This window comes from Gracilinanus agilis, chromosome 1 (genome assembly GCF_016433145.1).
Source record: "Gracilinanus agilis isolate LMUSP501 chromosome 1, AgileGrace, whole genome shotgun sequence".
Classification (NCBI taxonomy): Eukaryota; Metazoa; Chordata; class Mammalia; order Didelphimorphia; family Didelphidae; genus Gracilinanus; species Gracilinanus agilis.
This window is the reverse complement of record NC_058130.1, coordinates 702,033,673-702,052,656: the sequence shown is the minus strand read 5'-3', so window position 1 is coordinate 702,052,656 and position 18,984 is coordinate 702,033,673. Positions and strand designations below refer to the sequence as shown.

General features: G+C 38.4%; 1 protein-coding gene across 1 annotated transcript in view; it reads left to right on the top strand.

Annotated features, from left to right (window-relative positions):
- The window catches only part of ZC3H3 (zinc finger CCCH-type containing 3), a 501,954-nt gene that overhangs the window by 266,649 nt on the left and 216,321 nt on the right, over positions 1-18,984 (top strand). The window lies entirely within an intron of this gene.

Genomic DNA, 18,984 nt, shown 5'->3' with positions numbered 1-18,984 from the left:
ACACTAGAGCAGCAAGAAGTAGAAAGAGAAACACCATTTAAAATCACTCTAGACAATATAAAATACTTAGGAATCTATCTACCAAAACAAACACAGCAATTATATGAAAATAACTACAAAACACTTTCCAAACAAATAAAACTGGATCTAAACAATTGGAAAGCCATTGATTGCTCATGGGTAGGTCGAGCTAACATAATAAAAATGACAATTCTACCCAAATTAATTTACCTATTTAGTGCCATACCTATCAAGCTACCAAAAAACTTCTTTACTGAATTAGAAAAAACTATAACAAATTTCATTTGGAATAACAAAAGATCAAGAATATCAAGGGAAATAATGAAAAAAAATGTGAAGGAAGGGGGCCTAGCAGTACCAGATATTAAACTATACTCTAAAGCAGCAGTCATCAAAACAATATGGTACTGGCTAAGAGACAGAGAGGAGGATCAGTGGAATAGACTTGGGGTAAATGACATCAGCAAGACAGTGTATGATAAACCCAAAGAGCCCAACTTTTGGGACATGAATCCACTATTTGACAAAAACTGCTGGGAAATTTGGAAAACAATATGGGAGAGATTAGGTTTAGATCAACATCTCACACCCTACACCAAGATAAATTCAGAATGGGTGAATGACTTGAATATAAAGAGGGAAACTATAAAGAAGTTAAGTGAACACAGAATAGTATACTTGTCAGATCTCTGGGAAAGGAAAGACTTTAAAACCAAGCAAGAGTTAGAGAAAATTACAAAATGTAAATTAAATGGTTTTGATTATATTAAACTAAAAAGCTTTTGTACAAACAAAAACAATGTAGTCAAAATCAGGAGGGAAACAACAAATTGGGAAAAAATCTTTATAAGGAAAAACTCTGACAGGGGTCTAATCACTCAAATATACAAGGAGTTAAAGCAATTGTATAAAAAATCAAGCCATTCCCCAATTGATAAATGGGCAAGAGACATGAATAGGCAATTTTCAGGTAAAGAAATCAAAAGTATCAATAAGCACATGAGAAAGTGTTCCAAATCTCTAATAATTAGAGAAATGCAAATCAAAACAACTCTGAGGTACCACCTCACACCTAGCAGATTGGCTAAAATGAAAAAAGGGGAGAGTAATGAATGTTGGAGGGGATGTGGCAAAATTGGGACATTAATGCATTGCTGGTGGAGTTGTGAACTGATCCAGCCATTCTGGCTGGCAATTTGGAATCATGCTCAAAGGGCTATAAAAGAATGCCTGCCCTTTGATCCAGCCATACCATTGTTGGGTTTGTACCCCAAAGAGATCATAGATAAACAGACATGTACAAAAATATTTATAGCTGCGCTTTTTGTGGTGGCAAAAAACTGGAAAAGGAGGGTATGTCCTTCAATTGGGGAATGGCTGAACAAACTGTGGTATATGCGGGTGATGGAATACTATTGTGCTAAAAGGAATAATAAAATGGAGAAGTTCCAGGCGAACTGGAGAGACCTCCGGGAACTGATGCAGAGCGAAAGGAGCAGAGCCAAAAGAACACTGTACACAGAGACTGATATACTGTGGTAAAATTGAATGTAATGGGCTTCTGTACCAGCAGCAATGCAATGACCCAGGACAATTCTGAGGGATTTATGTTAAAGAATGTTACCCACATTCAGAGGAAGGACTGCAGGAGAGGAAACATATAAGAAAAGCAACTGCTTGAACGCATGGGTCGGGGCGGACATGATTGAGGGTGTGGACTGGAAACTACCACACCAATGCAACCACCAACAATTGGGAAATTGGTCTTGATCAAGGACACATGACAAAACCAGTGGAAATGTGCGTCGGCCATGGGTGGGGGGAGTGCGGGGGGTGAAGGGGAAAGTAGGAGCATGAAACATGTAACCATGTTAAAAATGATTATTAATAAATGTTAAAAAATTAAAAAAAAACAATGTAAGTGGAAAGGATAGTCAAAATAGTTAAAGCAGTGTTACGAAATTATAATGATAAAGTTGTAACTAAAGAAAATGTATGAGAAAATATCTTCCCCCTCCTCCTTTTCAGAATCCCTACTCCTTTGCAGAAATAAGGGTCAATGGGTTAAGAACATGGTAACATATTAATTAGTTTTGCTAAACATTTTTTCTTCCTCTTCTTTATTCTTAATTAGAAAGTATGACTCTTTTCAAAGCTGTAGGGAGTTTGAATACCAGGGAAAAGGTAGGTAATGTGAAAATAATAGTTAGCATAATAATACCTTGCATTCATATAGCAATTAATATATGCTAAGCACTTTACATTTGTTATCTCATTTGATCCTCAAAAAAGTATTATTATCCTCATTTTACAGATGAAGAAACTGGGGCAGAAAATGATTAAGTGACCTGCCCAGGATCATAGAACTAGTGTTTGAGGCAGGATTTAAACTTGAGTCTTCTGACTAAGCCATGCAATATGTTAACCATGCCAACAAAAGATATTATTAAAAAGTTATTAATTTTTTTTGATTCACAAAAGCTTATTGTCTCCATTTCCTCCTGTTTTATTCACTCCTAAGTCCATTCATTTCTGTTTCAGATATCATCCAACTAAAACATCTTTCTTTGATTATAAAATCTAATGATATTTTCTCAATCTTTTCAATCTCTTTTGATCACTCTGTTGAATTTGGCACAGTTGACAACCTTTTCTCTACAATGAATTTTTGTAACACCGTTTTTTCGTTTTTTCCTTGTTTTTCTTCTACTTGCCTGACCTTTCTCAGTTTTCTTTGTTATACCATCATCATCTATAGGAAATATTCCATAAGGCCCTGAAATAGACCTAGCTCCTCTGTTACACCCCAATCTCATTAATTCCTCTCAATTTCATGATCTTTTCTATGCAGATGACTTGCAGATTTACTTATTCATTCCCATTCTTATCCATGAGCTTTATTCCTACATCACCAACTGCCTAGTGTACATATCAAAATAGATATCTTGGGGATATCTCCCCCCCCCCAAGCCCACTTATTTTTATTGAAGATGCTCCCATTCTCCTAGTCATTTGTGTTCATAATTTACTTGTCATTCTTGACTCTTGATACTCCATCCCATATATTTAGTTAGTTGCAAAATCTTACTATTTCTGCTTCTATAACATTTTACATCCTATCCTCTTTCTCAACTCTCATAGCCAGCTACGTTAGGGAAGGATCTCATCACTTCTTACTAGTTATTCCAATAGCTACTTAAGAAGTTTTTCTGCCTCAAATCTCTCTCCTCTACACAGCTTCTAGAGTAATTATCCTTAGGCCTAGATTTGACCATTTCATTTTTCCATTCAACCCATTGTCTTTTTATTGCTTCTAGTATAAAATATAATTATATGACATCATGATTACATTATAAAGACTATAAACTCTTTACAACCTAGCCCCAGTCTGTCTTTCTAGTCTCATTAGATATTTGTCTCCTCACATTCTGCAGTTCATCTAGATTGGCCCTTTTCTCTTATCCTTTCATAGTGCACTCCATTTCTGTGCTTTTGGCCTACTCATCCCCCCAAGCCTGGAATGTACTCCCTCCCTCCTCATGCTATCCTTTTCTTCCTTCAAGGCACACTTTAAGCATCACCTTCTTTTATAGGAAACCTTTCCTGATCTCTTAACTATTACCTTTCTAATTACCTTGTATTTATTTTTATATATCTAAATTATTATACTTATATACTTGTCTTTCCTATTATTATATAAGCTTCTTAGTATTAAAGATTATTATTTTTTTGGATTTGTGCCTCCAACATATGGCAAGTAGTAGGTATTTAGTAAATATTTTTTGATCGATTGGTCCCCATGGAAACTTAAGACAGCAATAACTTCCCCTATTTAGGTAAACTCTTGAGGACTGGTGCTCCATAAATGAATGTAGTTTAATTCCATCTGTTTCATTTGTATAATGAAAAGGGATAGGAATTGGGATAGGAAAAAGTTGTTCTTTTAATATGGGCATACCCATTTGGAGTATATACTAGGCCTTGTAGGAGGTTAGCTAGGATGGAATTGGGTGGTATGTCCTTTCATATATTTATCTCCATTTGGATATGTATTAAAATTCTTCTTAACACTCTCTAATTTCTCTTCCGTGTGTGTGTGTGTGTGTGTGTGTGTGTGTGTGTGTGTGTGTGTGGCGCATGCTTGCGTGCTTTTGTGTTCATGCGTATATGTCTTCTTATTTCTTATCTCTATTTCTGAACTGTTTCTCATAAGCTGATAAAGGGCAGGTAAGCAGAGGATTGGACATTCTTATAGGCCTTTATGTAATGAATAGACTGTCTTCAAGTAAAGGCTTGGAAAATAGTATATAGGGATTTTATACATTGCACATATGTTTAATGTGCTTAGACGAGATACCCTATAAAGTTGTTTCCAATGATGAAATTCTATAATTCAAAAATCTCCCCCCTCCCCCATAACACCAATAAACTTGTCAAATGAGGATCATTTTGCCTATTCCAGCCTTTTCTCAGTGTGTCATGCCAATGATAGTTAGGAAGCCTTTGCTATGTTTGTTTTTTTTAAACCCTTACCTTCCATCCTGAAATCAGTACTGTATATTTATTTGAAGAGAGAAGAGTGGTAAGGGCTAAGCAATGGGGATGCCCAGGGTCACAAAGATTGAAAGTATCTGAGGACAGATTTGAACCCAAGACATCTCATCTCTGGGCCTGGCTATTGAGCCACCTAGCTGCCTGTTTTTGCTAATAGTTCTGCTAGAACAAAAAAGTACTGTGAACCTAGGATTGTATTGGCGAACCTATGGCGTGTGTGCCAGAAAGGGCACATAGAGCCCTTTTCTGGTCATGCAAGCAAGTCACTAGCTGGAGTTCGTTACTAGAAAGGCAGAGGGACTTGGGATAGCTGCTCCCTTCTTCCTCTCCACTGGGCCGAGGACATTTTTTCACTTCACCTGTCCTATACCCAGCAGCCCAAAGGGAGCGCTTCATCCCCTGCCTTGGGTAAGGGGTGGTGGTGGTGTGGCACGCGTGGGGAGCGGTACATAGCACGCAGTCTCTAAAAGGTTTGCCATCACTGACTTAGGGGGTTGTTCTCTTCTATAGCATAGCCATAAATGTTCTGGAATCACAGTCCTGTCCAAGTGTCTCCACTCTCCTATCTCTTTCTGTAATGGGGGTGAAGGTACAGAAAACCCCTCTGAAATTGTAGTGTCTGCTGCTTTTGTATATCTTTCTGTTTACAATGTTTGTGAAGGTTCTGAGGTTCTGGCCTGTATCCCCTGGTAGCACTTCAAAGCCTGGCCAATTGAGGTTGGTGTTCACCGAGGATTTCAAATTTTATATTGTCCCAAGATTTGTGGATTTGCCCAGCCCCTTCTCTAGTTTCCAACAAGTTCATTAATCTAAAGAGAAGCTGAAATGTGACTTATATCCCTAAACTAACTGTCACTTTTTTTCTTTCCAAATTCATTTGACATGAAAGTACGAAATAAACAGAAGGTTCTGTGCTTAAGCTGATAAATAGAGGAGCCTTTTCCATCTGGGCTAAAAATGGTCCTGTCATGGATTCTTCAAATCACTGGGTTATGTTTTATTTTATTTTATTTTGTGTCTGTATGGTAAATCTTAAGTAATCTCTACATGGTTTGATGAGGTTTAGGAAGGCTGTTTTGAAGGGTTCTGAAACTATTCTACTAAGTGACATCTCATTAAAGAGGAATTCATCTGCTAGGATTGAAAACATTACTGCCAGAGGAAAACTCAGTTTCTGTTTCCATTTCTTTCCCCCAATAGGAAGTACTTTGTAATCTCTTTAATGAGGTAGGTTCTTAGTGTATAGCTCTTTATTGTTTGGAGAGAGGATTGACATTGGGCCTCCCATAATCCAGTTTGGGGGCAATTCCCACTACAGACAGGTTCATGGGGGTAGAGCTCAGTATTAGTCTTTAATATGTAAAAAACCTTTTTCCTTGCTACTACTCAGCTCATCCCTCCACAGTCATTTGGGGTAGGTGGGTAGAGAGTCTCACTCTTCTAAATATTAAGCTTCCAGTCCTAAAAATTTTGGTTAAGGTAGAACAGGGCAGAGACTACATTCTCTTTTAATATAATAGGTTATTCTTAGAGATGTTATTCTGTCAGAGCTATGACAGAGGGAATTCTGGCATCAGGTAAGAGGGTGTTTTCTATCTATCTCATCTGAAATCTCTTCTAACTCTGAAATTTTATGATTTTATAAGTTGGGTATAATATCCTGTGGTTAATGCTTTTGCAAATTTAACATTTTCCTACCTATCTCCTCTGAATTGTCTTTTAAAACCAGTCATTTACTTATTTGCTTTGAATTGGATGACTATCTTTTGAACCCATGATACTATATTTGAGATGCACATGAAATATGGTCCTATTACAAATTCTCTGATGAGCTTCCTTCCAGCAACCCATTCACTTTTAGGGGAGCAGATTCCAACTTTGGTTCATCTTCAGCCAGCTTATAGGGGAATTTGTGGTAGGAATTGAAGCACTAGCAATAATCTTGAGTTAGACGGTCAGTTTTTGATGAAGGTGGCCCAGGGATATTCTCTGTTCAGAACTAGGATCACTCCTTTGCTATAGTTATAGCCCTAGCTCAATCTGTATATTACTGCATTATTTTCACTTAATAAAGAATTGTATGGACATTATACCCATGACCTTGTAGTCTGGGCAACTGAGCTAAATGGTCTGACTACTTCGTTGTGCTTTCCTTGGTAAGACAGAGAATTGCTGGAACTACTGAAAGGTTTTGGTACACCATCTGGGAGAAAGTGATGAGAATGTAGTAGTCAGCGGTAGTTGTACCTCGGTGTCCCACATCTCTGACCCTAGGACTCTGCCTTCACACTCCATAATAGAAAGTTTTCTCCTTTTTTTACTTAAGCTCTTCATCTCTCCAGTTTGTTCTGGGTTTTGGTGGTTTCCCTAGAACAGATTTCATCCATGGTGGAAAAACTGGTTTTTCTCATCCTTTTAGGACTTGGGCCAGAGTGATCATGCTTTGCTTCTGAAAAACTAATGAAAACAAAATAAAAGTGGGACTTGGAGGTTAACCACCAGCTTTAAATGCATATGAAAATACTTAACAATAATGGAATCTTCTTTTTTTAATTTTGGTTAATGGAGTAGTAGGGTTTAGAATTGATTCTATTAAAAATAAAACTGTCAGTTTCCAACCTGGGGATGCAATTATAGGTTATTTAGTTGACAGGCTATTGTATTAATCTTGAATCATTCCTTTTCTGTATAGACCTGGCTCTAGAGTGCCTAGAAATCTGTAAGGTATGTTTGACTGAGGTGCAAAGCCTCTCTTTCTTTAACAATGTGATAAATGATTTCTTGAAAATCCAGTGAGTATACCATTTCTGTATGCCTGCTTGTGTGCATGGGTATATGCATGTGTATATGTGAGAGAGAGAGAAGAGAGGATGGGAAATAAGAGAAGAGAAAATTAACTTTTGCTTTTTTTCTTGTCATCCATCTTGAACAAATGGTAGTGTGGTAATCTACTGTAGGCAAATTATTTTATTTCTCTGAGAATCCATGGTTCTCTGAGATGTGTATCCATGATATTCCACTTCCATCTTTCCCTGACTTCACCAGCCCATGATGATCTTCTGTTGACTTCCTACAAGCTGGTATTCCTCAAAAGCCATGAATTCATACTTTTTTGCTGGTTTCCACTCATTTTATATCTAGTCTTGTATTCAGTGAAAATTAATTAAGGACCTATTGTGTGTTTTGAAACTATGTCTTAGGGGTTGGATATTCTTATAGGTAGCCAACACTAGACCATGCATGTCCCCTGTCTGGTTCTTACTATTTTCCTATTGCTCTGTTTCTTTGACCTTTCTTCCCCCCCCCCCCCCCCCCCCCCAAGCACCCTCTAGCATGTTTAGGACTTTGTTCTGGGGCTAAGCTGCTCTTATTTGTGAGTGAATGCAAACTCAACCTCACCCTGTATCTGGCTAGCTCCAGACTGCGCTTCACCTCTCATCCTGCCAGTCATTCTGGATTACTTACCATCTTCCCTGTTACAGCTGTGCTTATATTCCTACATCCTCTATCACCCTGTTTCCCACTTCTTGCTCTGGGAATAGTAATCAACAACCAGTGACTCTTGAAAGAGTCCTTTCCTCTCGTCTTTACTTGCTTACTCTATGGCTGTGCTCTCCATTCCTGTGACTAAACATAGTATAAGATTTAAATTTAGGTTTCTATGACTAAATATGAGAGTTATAAAATAATTATAAATCTTTGATTTTAAAACATTATAGCTTAAGTAAAAATATTATAGCTTAAGTAAAAAAGACTTTTAGCAGCTTTTACTTGGAAAGAGTGAAAGTGGAAAAAGGAAGATAAGAGACAGAGAGCCTTAACAACCCTACTAGCCCTTCTCAGCTCAGTCTCCGCAGGGGGTTCCCCAAGTCCCTATCTCCACATGGATTTCCCAGTATTCCTCAGCCACAAGTCCCAGTGGTGTCTTTAGCCAGAGTTCCACCAATGCAGCCTCCTCCAAAGCCAAAGGCAGGAATCTCAGCCAATCTCTCCAAACACCAGGAAAAGAATAGTTCCTAGACCATGCTGGTCTTCTTTTATCCTCCTTTTTCCACATTACTTCTTTTCACTCCTCCTCTTCACAGGAACCAATTGCAGTCTTTCAATTTGCCTAGCACTGCCCAACGTGTATGTGGGGGGGAGGGGGGGCAGTGACCTTGGAAGGTGTGAGCTACTCTAGTAAGCTACTTGTGAACTCTCAAACTTAATGATAAGTAGGAGTGCTTTGAGTTCTTGATTTGATTAGCTACAAATAGACAGGAGAGAGCTAATCCCATTTTCACAATAGCAAAACTTCTTTTTCTGGCACCACTCCCTTATTGTCTTTTCCTTTTGGATCGTTAACTCCTTCAGGATTGGGATATATTTGTATTCCCAGTGTCTTAAACACAATAAGCATTTAAATGCTGTTTTATTCATTGTATACAATCCTATGCTGGACACTGTGGGAAAGACAGAATTAAATAACTGCATTTTCCAAACATTAAGTATCTACTATGTATAAAACATTAGGGAAAGATATAAAGTTTAACTGAACAAGGTTATTGCTCTAATGGAACTTACACTTTAGTAAGGAGATGTGCCATATTTACTAATAACAGTAATATACAATAATATATGATAGGTGAACGAAAGGTACAAATTATCATCAGTTCTAAGGGAAGAAAAGTATTATTGATGGGAGACTAAAGAACACTTCCTGCTTTGTGTAGCTTTTAAGGACAAGTAGACATTAAGAGCAGGGAAAGAAGATATACCAGGTATAGTTGACAAAAGGCAAAGGGCAAAGAAAGCATAGATGTGTGAGTAATTGTCCAATTTGACTTGTTGATATGTAGTGATATGTTGGACCAATAGTATGAGAGTTCTAAGAGTTGATGACCATACTGAGGAACCTAGCCTATTTGGATTATGGTGGAGCTCCTTCCTACTATTCTGGACATTCCATATTAGTTATTCTAGAGCTTAAAAAAGCCCAACAACAAACAAACCTTACCTTCTGTCTTAGAATCTATACCAAATATCAGTTCTAAGGCAAAAGAGCAGTAAGGGGTTAAGTGACTTGCCCAGAGACATACAGTTAGGAATATTATAGAGCTTTTAAAAATTGAAAAAAATTATAAAGAACTCTTTGATTCTATCCCCACAGTGCTGCTTCCCTGCCTTCTTTTCTACTCTCCTTTTTATGGGTCATTTCAGCTCAATAAAGATAGTCCTTCCTTTGAATCAGATGAGATAACTTCCAAGTCACTAATCCCATTTGTTCTAGGAAGCTCTGTGATTCTGTGGGGGCATCATCACTTGGCATTCCCCATACCCTTTCCTTTATAGAATGGAAAACACATCTTGAAGTTGAAGGACACACTAATATGAATGCCATATTTCTATCTTGCTTTTAAGTAAGAAGTTTACTTCACAAGAACCTCATGAGGTAGGAAATTTAGATACCATCTTAGATATATTATAGATAAGTGAAGAAGGAAGGGAACAACATGGGGCTGGACATTAAAAACATGCCGTCTGGCATGAAGAACCATATAACATAACTATGTCTTTATATAGATTATACTGGGATGATGTTCACATAGAATCAAAACTCTAGGGCTGGAAGACCCCCAGAGGCAATTTAGTCCTATCCCATCTCTTTACAGATGGGAAAACTGAGAACACATAGGCATTAAGAACTAAAGGAAAAATATGAATCCCAGTGCTCAGACTCCAGAACTAGTACTCTTTCCACTATATTACATTATATAGAAAAGCTAAACCATATATATATAAAATCAGAACTAGAATTAAAACCAATATATCTTGACTCCAGATCCAATGCTTTTTCCTTTCTCCTATATTATTCTATTTAGGGACTTCTTGGGTTCACTTTTCTCTTTGTTAGAGGAGAAAGTGGCAAAATGGAAAAACAAGATTTTCAGATAAAATTCCAGAACTTTGGTTTCCTTATCCATGTGAACGGGAAGGTAATCAGCACTTACATAGCTTATAGTGAGCCAAACACTGTGCTTGATTTTATAAATATCACATTTTATCCTTATAACAATTCTAGAAGGTAGATGCTATTATTATTCCCCTTTCACAATTGAGGAAACAGAGGCCCAGTAACAAAAATTTATATTGGACCCATTCTGCTCAATTATGTGATTTTTCTTTCTGTTTCATTCAGCAGTACAGAAATAGGAGCCCATAATGGTGGAGTAAATCAGTGTTGGAGTTTTACAAGGCATAAGTATCAGTGGAAATGAGACAAGGAATTCAAATACAGTGGAGATGTTGGTCTGGTAGCCATAGGATAGATTGGGGAAGGAAGAAAGTGAGCTTAATATAGAAGTAATATTATCTTAAAGACTACTAATGAATTGAGAGATTGATTAGGTCCTAGTAAAGATGAAGAATAAACTTGGGAAGAGTGAGATGCAGGGAGACATAGAATGATAGTAGGTTATAGGAAAGAAGTTCATTTTTTAGGTAATGAGCATTTTTTCTATAGAACAAGTATTTCATTCTTTTCTGGGCTCAAAGAACTGTCCATTTATTTATAGCTGAAGGCAAAAGTTGAAGACCTAGGAGGCAATATAATATAGTGGAAAGAGTACTAGTTCTAGAGTCTGAGCACTGGGATTCATATTTTTCCTTTAGTTCTTAATGCCTATGTGTTCTCAGTTTTCCCATCTGTAAAGAGATGGGATAGGATTAAATTGCCTCTGGGGGTCTTCCAGCCCTAGAGTTTTGATTCTATGTGAACATCATCCCAGAATAATCTATATAAAGACATAGTTATGTTATATGGTTCTTCATGCCAGACGGCATGTTTTTAATGTCCAGCCCCATGTTGTTCCCTTCCTACTTCACCTTCTCCCTGCTAGTGTCTGAGGGAAGTGAGACTGTGCCAGGTAATTGTTTATGGGCACTGTTCAGAGCACAGAGCATGATGAATTGAGAAGATGGAAGAGATGATGAGTATTGGTCAGTAAAGCTACAGTAAAGTGCTCATTTAAGAATGGAGGAGTTATTTTAGAGACTTTTAGTGTTAAAGAGTTATGAGTCTAGACTTTAAATCTACTTAGTGAGTAAGATGAAGGCAGGATTTGCTGATGCTTTGGAGGAAGAAAGTTATCATGCTGAGGAGAGAGGGAGGTGAGGAAAGATAAGTGAGGAAAATGGGATGTGGCCTATATGGAGCATCTTGTCTTCCCATATCTCTGATAAAATTTGCCTGGCTCTGTTTAGTCACTTGTCATCAGTTCTTGCTATAGATAAGCCCTGTGGAGGATGAGATCTTGTCAAGCAGACCACTGTAGTTATTCATTCTTCTTTGATCTGTTTTTTTCCCCCTTGGTCTGTTTTTGCTATGAAATCTCTTCACTTCTTTGCGAGTAGGGAGTATCTTATGACTTTGTTCCCATAATGGTCTGACCAAGGACAAAATCTATTCATTGCCTTTGGTCTGAGCTCTGCAAGTTCTTGAGCTAGGTTTGGGTCTGAGCACCATGCCCATGGGCTTGCTTCTTCTTAGAATGACAGTAAACTGCTTCAAGACTTGGCCACTCTCAGCCAGTTAGATATCTCTGTAGATTCCCTTTTGGATTAGGATTTCTTCTATGTTTATTTTTCTGTAGGCTTCAGACTGTGCTAGAACTGAGACCCCAGCTTTTTGCTTCTTGGATCAGATCCACATAGCTGTTGCTTGCTTCTGAATATGTTCCTTGATCAGTACACAGCTTAGGATCTGTGAGCACTTCATCCCAGACTGCCTCCTGAGGTATAGGTTTTTTTCCCCAGACCATTGTGACCTGGAATTGGGTAGTGAGTTGCTGTGTCACTTGTCCTGCCATAAATCATGGGTTATCTTTCATTTGCTGCACTGAAATGCCCTATACATCCCCAATCCCAGCATTTGCAGACTTCTTTGTCAATCTCCCAATGCTAGCTTGGACTTGAAAAATGAGTTATTGTGATTTAAAAAATTCCAAATCAGGTTTCAGTCTGGTATGTTTTCTAGGTTTTTGTGGAGGATTTAGACAATACCATTTTCATCATTCATTATTCTTTTTACTCTTTCACATCTTCTTCCTTTGTAAATAAATAGGTTTCATTTCCATAGTTTGAAGTTGACAAAATACTTGTATCACAAAAATCTTGAAGTTGGTTGTACTGTTGAGATATCTCCTTTTTACACATAAATGGAGGCTCTGAGAAGTTAAGGGGCTAGCCCATGGATGGTCACAGAGCTGTTAATGTAAGAGGCAGAATCTTCAGAGTCCCCTGACTTTGTCAGCACTTTTTCATGCTAGTATCTCTTGTACCTTATTTGTATGTCTTTGCTTCCTTTGAGTCTGATACTATTAATTGAGAAAAGTGATTCTACGTTGCTCAAAAACACCCATCTAGATCAAGACTGCTGGTTTTTTCCCACTGAATACCCCAAATCCAGAAATTTGATTGCTTCATAGATTGTTATCCACTCATTAGACACAGATGCCACTGGATCAGCCTGATAAAGTCTTGGGATCAAGCTTCTAGTGAGCTAAGAGAGCAACCTCCTGTCATGTCTTTAACATCCCACAGATTCATAGGGCATCAGGAGACCCCTTGCTAGGTAATAATGACCTCAGCCCTCAAAGATTGTATTGTGACCAACTATCCAAAGCAGGGATCTAATCAAATGTCTATAGACAAGGTATAAGGAAAAGGGTTAGGATTAACTTGAAGTTAAGAGTTACCTCTTAGTTATAAATTTCACTAAGGCTGCCCTCTTATTTTCAGAAAGATTTTCTTTGTCTATCCTTTTCTTGTTTCTTTGTAAAGTAACATTGAGGAGACATTCCCACCTCTAAGTGATGCTGCAAGCCTAAATTATGCAGACATAATACTAAAAGTATAGTGTAGCCAGAAATCAGGAACTCATAGCCTAACGGTGCCATGCTTTACTGAGCAAGGTAGCCTTAACCACAAACCAAGTTTCCACAGTACCAGGATTCTCAGAAATGCCCCAAGGTATCAACACCCCTCACCAAGCAACATGTTTTAGTAACTCTCCGTTCCCCAGCACCCGCAGCCTAACATGGAACTCAAAACATATATATTATTTCACCTAACTGCACGGCCCCGGGATTCTCTTGCTGAGTTTCCCCAGCGAGCACTGGCAATAAAGCTTTCTCCTGCTTTGATTGCATTGTCTCGTGTGTTCCTTTGGTGGCCACCCATTCGGACCCTAACAAAAGTACATTGCAGGCTTCCTGCCACCCAGGGAAGTGAAGTTGTGGCCATCAAATTAGATAATGTGTGGGGTGATGAAGAGTGATAAGTCCAGGATAACTCCAGAATCATTAGCCAGAGACAATGAAGGATTGTGGTTCCTTCAACAGAAACAGAAATTTTTGAAGAGAGGGAGGTTTTGGGGAAAGATAATGAATTTAACATTAACATGTTGAGTTTAAGATTTTTTTTTATAGCATTTTAAGGTTTACAAAGCATATTCTTCACAATACTGTGAAATTAAGGGCCTTCTATGTTTACAAGCATTATGTTAACACACTATTATAGACATTGACTACCCTGCTCCTTTCTCATCTCTATCTCCTGGCTACCTAGGCTTTTTTCAAGTCCCAGTTAAAACCTTACCTTTCCTATAAAGTTTTACCTTAGTTCTCTGTGATGATCTTCATTTTATTCTGTCCATACCTTGTTTATGCACAGTTATTTACATGCTGTTTTCTCCATTATATCTTGAGCACCTTGAGATGGGGGACTGGAAGGTTTTCGTTATTGATGTTTTGATCTTTATATGTATCTCCAGCACTTAGCACAGTGCCTGGAACATAATAGATGCTTACCAGATGTTTATTGATGGAGTGAGGATAAATTGGTGAGGGAAAGTGCAGTGATCCCATACCTATTATGCAGGAGTTACGTTCTAGAGACCTCCGTGATAAGTGAAAATCCGCAAAGTAGTGGGGTTATATTTATTTTGTTATATATATATATATATATATTAAGGCTTCATAAACCCTTCCCATTCTCCTATAAACCTTTTCCACACTCTTATTAATCTACAGTCACTGAGCCAATCAGCGTCCGTGATACAGAACACAGTGCTGCAGTTGGTCACTTTTCATTCCATTAGCCAATAGTGTGCTGTGTACAATCTCATGTTGGCAAACTTGTGCAAGAGGTAGTAGCTCTCTGCATTTCCATTGTGTACAGAATGGTATTCATCCACAAAATCCCACAATATAGTGAAAACTCTGCGATACAGAATTAGATTTTTTTTAAACTTGCAAATCTACAATAAGTTAACTTTGATATAATGAGGGATGACTATAATAAAATTAATGAGGATTAAGGAAGGCTTATTGCAGAAAGTAAGACATTAGATAAGACTTGAAGAAAGGTAGGAATCAGAGATGATAGAGGAGAATGTTTCTGGTGTTGGGGACAGCCAGTGAAAATGCTCAGAATATGGAGATGGAGTATCTTGGATATTCTGGATCCCAGAATATGGAGGGGTAAAATTTTAGTAAATGAACTGGAAAGGTAGGAAAGGACCAAGATTTTGAAAGCTAAAGAGAAGATTTTATATTTTATCTGGGATTTTTAATATTTTGACAGAGGGTTGAGGAGGTGATATGATCAGACTTGAATTTTAGGAAGATTAATTTGACAGTTGAGAGGAAAATGTATTGGTGTGAGGAGAGACAAGTCAGAGAGACCTATAGCAAGCTCTTGGAATAATCTGGTTGTGAAAGGGGATGAGGGTCTGCTCAAAGGGGTTATAGTGTTAGAGAAGGGTGTGTGTGTGTGTGTGTGTGTGTGTGTGTGTGTGTGTGTGTGTGTGTGTGTATGATGTTTTGAAGGTAGAAGTGACCAGAGTTGGCAGCTTATTGGATATGAGAGGTGAGAGTGTAGGGCATTAAGGTTGACACCTAGGTTATGAATCAAGCAGTGCGACTGGAAGGATGGTGATGCTTTCCCTGGATGATAATATTAGGAAGAGGGGAGGTTTTGGAGAGAAATATAATTCGTTCAATAATGAATATGTTAAATTTAACACATCTATAGGACATTCAGCTGGAGATGTCTAAAAGGTGGATAAGACACTGGCCATCAGAATCATTTACATAGAGATAATAATTAAAACCTTGGGAACTGATGAGATAAACAAATGAAATAACATAGGAGATGAAAAGATTGCCAGGGACAGAGCCTTTTGGGGAGTATGACCTAGATGAAACTAGCAAAGAAGACAGAGGAGGAGTGGTCATACAAGTAACAAGAGACAAAGGAGAGAGCAATGTCATGAAAACCTAGAGAGAAGACAGCATCTAGGAGTTAAAGGTGATTATGTCAAAGCTCCAAAGGCAGCTAGCAGGCTCAGTGGATAGAGCATTGGAAGGAAGCATTAGGAAGACCCGAGTTCAGATGTAGTTTCAGGCACTTACTGGTTGTGTGAGTCTGGGCAAGTCACTTAACTTCTCTTTGTCTATTATATTAATGCAATAATAACACCTACTTTGTAGAGTTGTGAGGTTCAAATGAAGTGATATTTGTAAAGCATTCAGCATATTACCTGACACATAGTAGATGCTTAATAAATGATTATTCTCTTCACTGCAGAGATGAAAAAGGATGAAGATTGAGGAAAAGGCTATTAGATTAACAAATTCGAGACATTATTAACTTTGAAGAGATTAGTTTCAGTCAAACAATGAGTTCAGAAGCTGGAATGCAAAGAGTTAAGAAAATGAGAGGAAAAGAAGTTGAAGCTATTTCTGATGGCTTTTTCATGGAGATTAGCCATAAATGGGAGGAAAAATATAGTAAGATAGCAGGGATGGCCTGATCAAGTGAGAGGTTTTTGATGATGGCAGGGAGGGGGAACATGGGCATGTTAGGCTATAGGAAGGCAGCCAGTGGTCAGGGAGAGACTGAAGATTAATGAAAGAGTAAGCATGATAGAGGTTGCAGTCTGATGGGGAAGACAGGATGGAGTAGGATCATTTGTGTTTGTTGAGGGATTTGCCTTAGCTACCTCTTCCTGAGAGGTTACAGAAGGCATTTGGGTGCTATAAGATGAGGAACAAGCAAATACAAGGGAGCTCTCACATTTTTTCTGTGAATTCCAAGGTAAAGTTCTCAGTTGAAAGTATGGGGTAAGGGAAAGCCATGTGATTTGAGGAGGGATGAGAAGATTTGAAAGTCCTATTATGGAGAAGGGGGACAGTGAATTCATAAGGGAAGTGTAGAAGTATGTCTAGCAGCAGTGAGGGACTAATTGAGGTTATGTAACATAAATTTGGAGCCGATCCAGTCAGCATAATTTTGTTGTTTTTTTCCAACTTCGTTCAGTAGTATATGAGAAGGAATGAAGATAGAATATTTGGAGTAATTCAAATCTAGTGTTTGGAAGGACAAAATTAAGTTGAGGTATTAGGAGTTTAGGATAATTTTAAAGAGAATCACCATGTAGAAGTTCCCTGGTATAAGGGCAGGGGTTGGGAAGGAAAGTCAAGCATTGAACTCCTTGAGGAAAGAAGAAGTGTCTTGAAGCTAAGTAGATAATAGCTACTGGTTTCTTGACTGAATAATAAATATGAATGGAAAGAACCTCAAGGGGGCAGTTAGGTGGTTCTATAGATGAAAGCCAAGCCTAGAGATGGGAGAGGTCCTGGGTTCAAGTTTGGCCTCAGACTCTTTCTGACTGTGTGACCCTGGGCATGTTACTTAATCCTCACTGTGTTGCCCTTTCGGCTCTTCTGCCTTGCAACCTATGCATAGTATAACACGGAAGGTAAGGGTTTGGGGGGAAAAAAAAGAAAGAACAAACTTCTCAAAGGGGATGGGGTTTCTGAGTGATGGAGAGAACGTAGAAGTAACAGTGAGGAGCAAGCACTAATCAACTCTGTGCTACAACCAACAAAATAGTTTAGGCAGTCTTGGAATCAAATATTAGTACTTTTCAAAGTATGTGCATTTATAAACAGATTTTTTTTTCTTTGTTTCCTCTACCATTCCATCTTTTTGGTATACTCCTTTCCAGATTGTCTCCTTTTCTTTCCTGTTCTCTCGTCTTTACCACTCTACTCTCTTTTTCTTTCTTCCTAGACCGTCTTGTATTTTTATCTAGCTGAGTCTCTATTTAATCTTCCTTTTTTAGGGGCAAGGTATCTGTAATCCAGTGACCCTTATAAAGCAGATACAGTGGCAAACTGTGTTCTTGGCTAAAGTGTGCCTTGAACTTGAGCCCACAATAAATATCCTGGAAGAGTTCAACTGATCATTCATTTGCCTATTGTTATATTATAAGGAGGTCACTACTATCTTTTGATGTATATGAAGTTGGAGTACAGAGAGATGATAAGATGGTACTTTTCCTTTATAACAGTTGCCCAGGCAGGATCCTTTAGGTCAAAGTGGTTTATCCCTTCAGGACCCACCTGGGGTTAATTGATATTAATTATTGGGCTCTTCAGCTGAGGTAGCATTGGTAACCTGACAGCGTGACTCCCTTCCCAGATAAGCTTTTGAAACCAATTCAGGAATGTACTTTAAAACTTTGTATATATTTGATAAGAAGGATAATGGTGTGGGATAGAGGTAAAGGGAAGACCCTACTTTAAATTGACACTAATGAATCTTTAACTGCAGGCAAATGAAGGAATCAAGATGATAGCTTCTCTCTGGTACACCCTGGCCAGGGCTAAACCAGAGTAGGCAAACTGCTGTGAAATCTTCAGCTTCTTCTTCAGTAGATCTTAAGCTTTATCATTTGAGATATCCGCCCTTTCCACCCTCTTCTTCTTCTCCTGCCCACTTCCCAGATCCCTCTCGGGCCCTGGGAAACCTAGATAACTAAGATGATGAAACTCCTAATATCTAGGGGCAGTAGACACAGAGATGGTGATCAAATACAAGTTGATAACGGTATAGGAAACATAAGAGGAGCTTGCAGGGTAGTGTTTGCAAGTCTCAATCTCCAAAGACCAAGATCCATACTGATCTCCAGCCTCAGGGACAGGTAAAAGACCCCAGAACCTCCGTAAGGGTTCTCAACTGCTCTCTCCTGAGTCCGCATGCCTCTCTGGGAACATTCTATCCAACTGACTTATAAGTCAATCAAAAGTGAACTTCAAGCTCCCAGAGATTGAATATAACACTATCAAGGAAACATTTCTTGACAAAGTGCCTTCTTATTCAGGCAGGCCTAGTCATGTCCTGGCTAGACAAGACAAAGCAGAAAGTCTAGTCTCATTACTTCAATTGTTACCCGATATTCCATGGATACTATAGGAAAAGGCTAATTACTTTTTTGACTGGCAAGACATTATTTGAACACCCAGTAGGCTATACCAGGCTGGTGTAATTGAATTTGTGTGGCCTAGGAAGAACTTGATAACC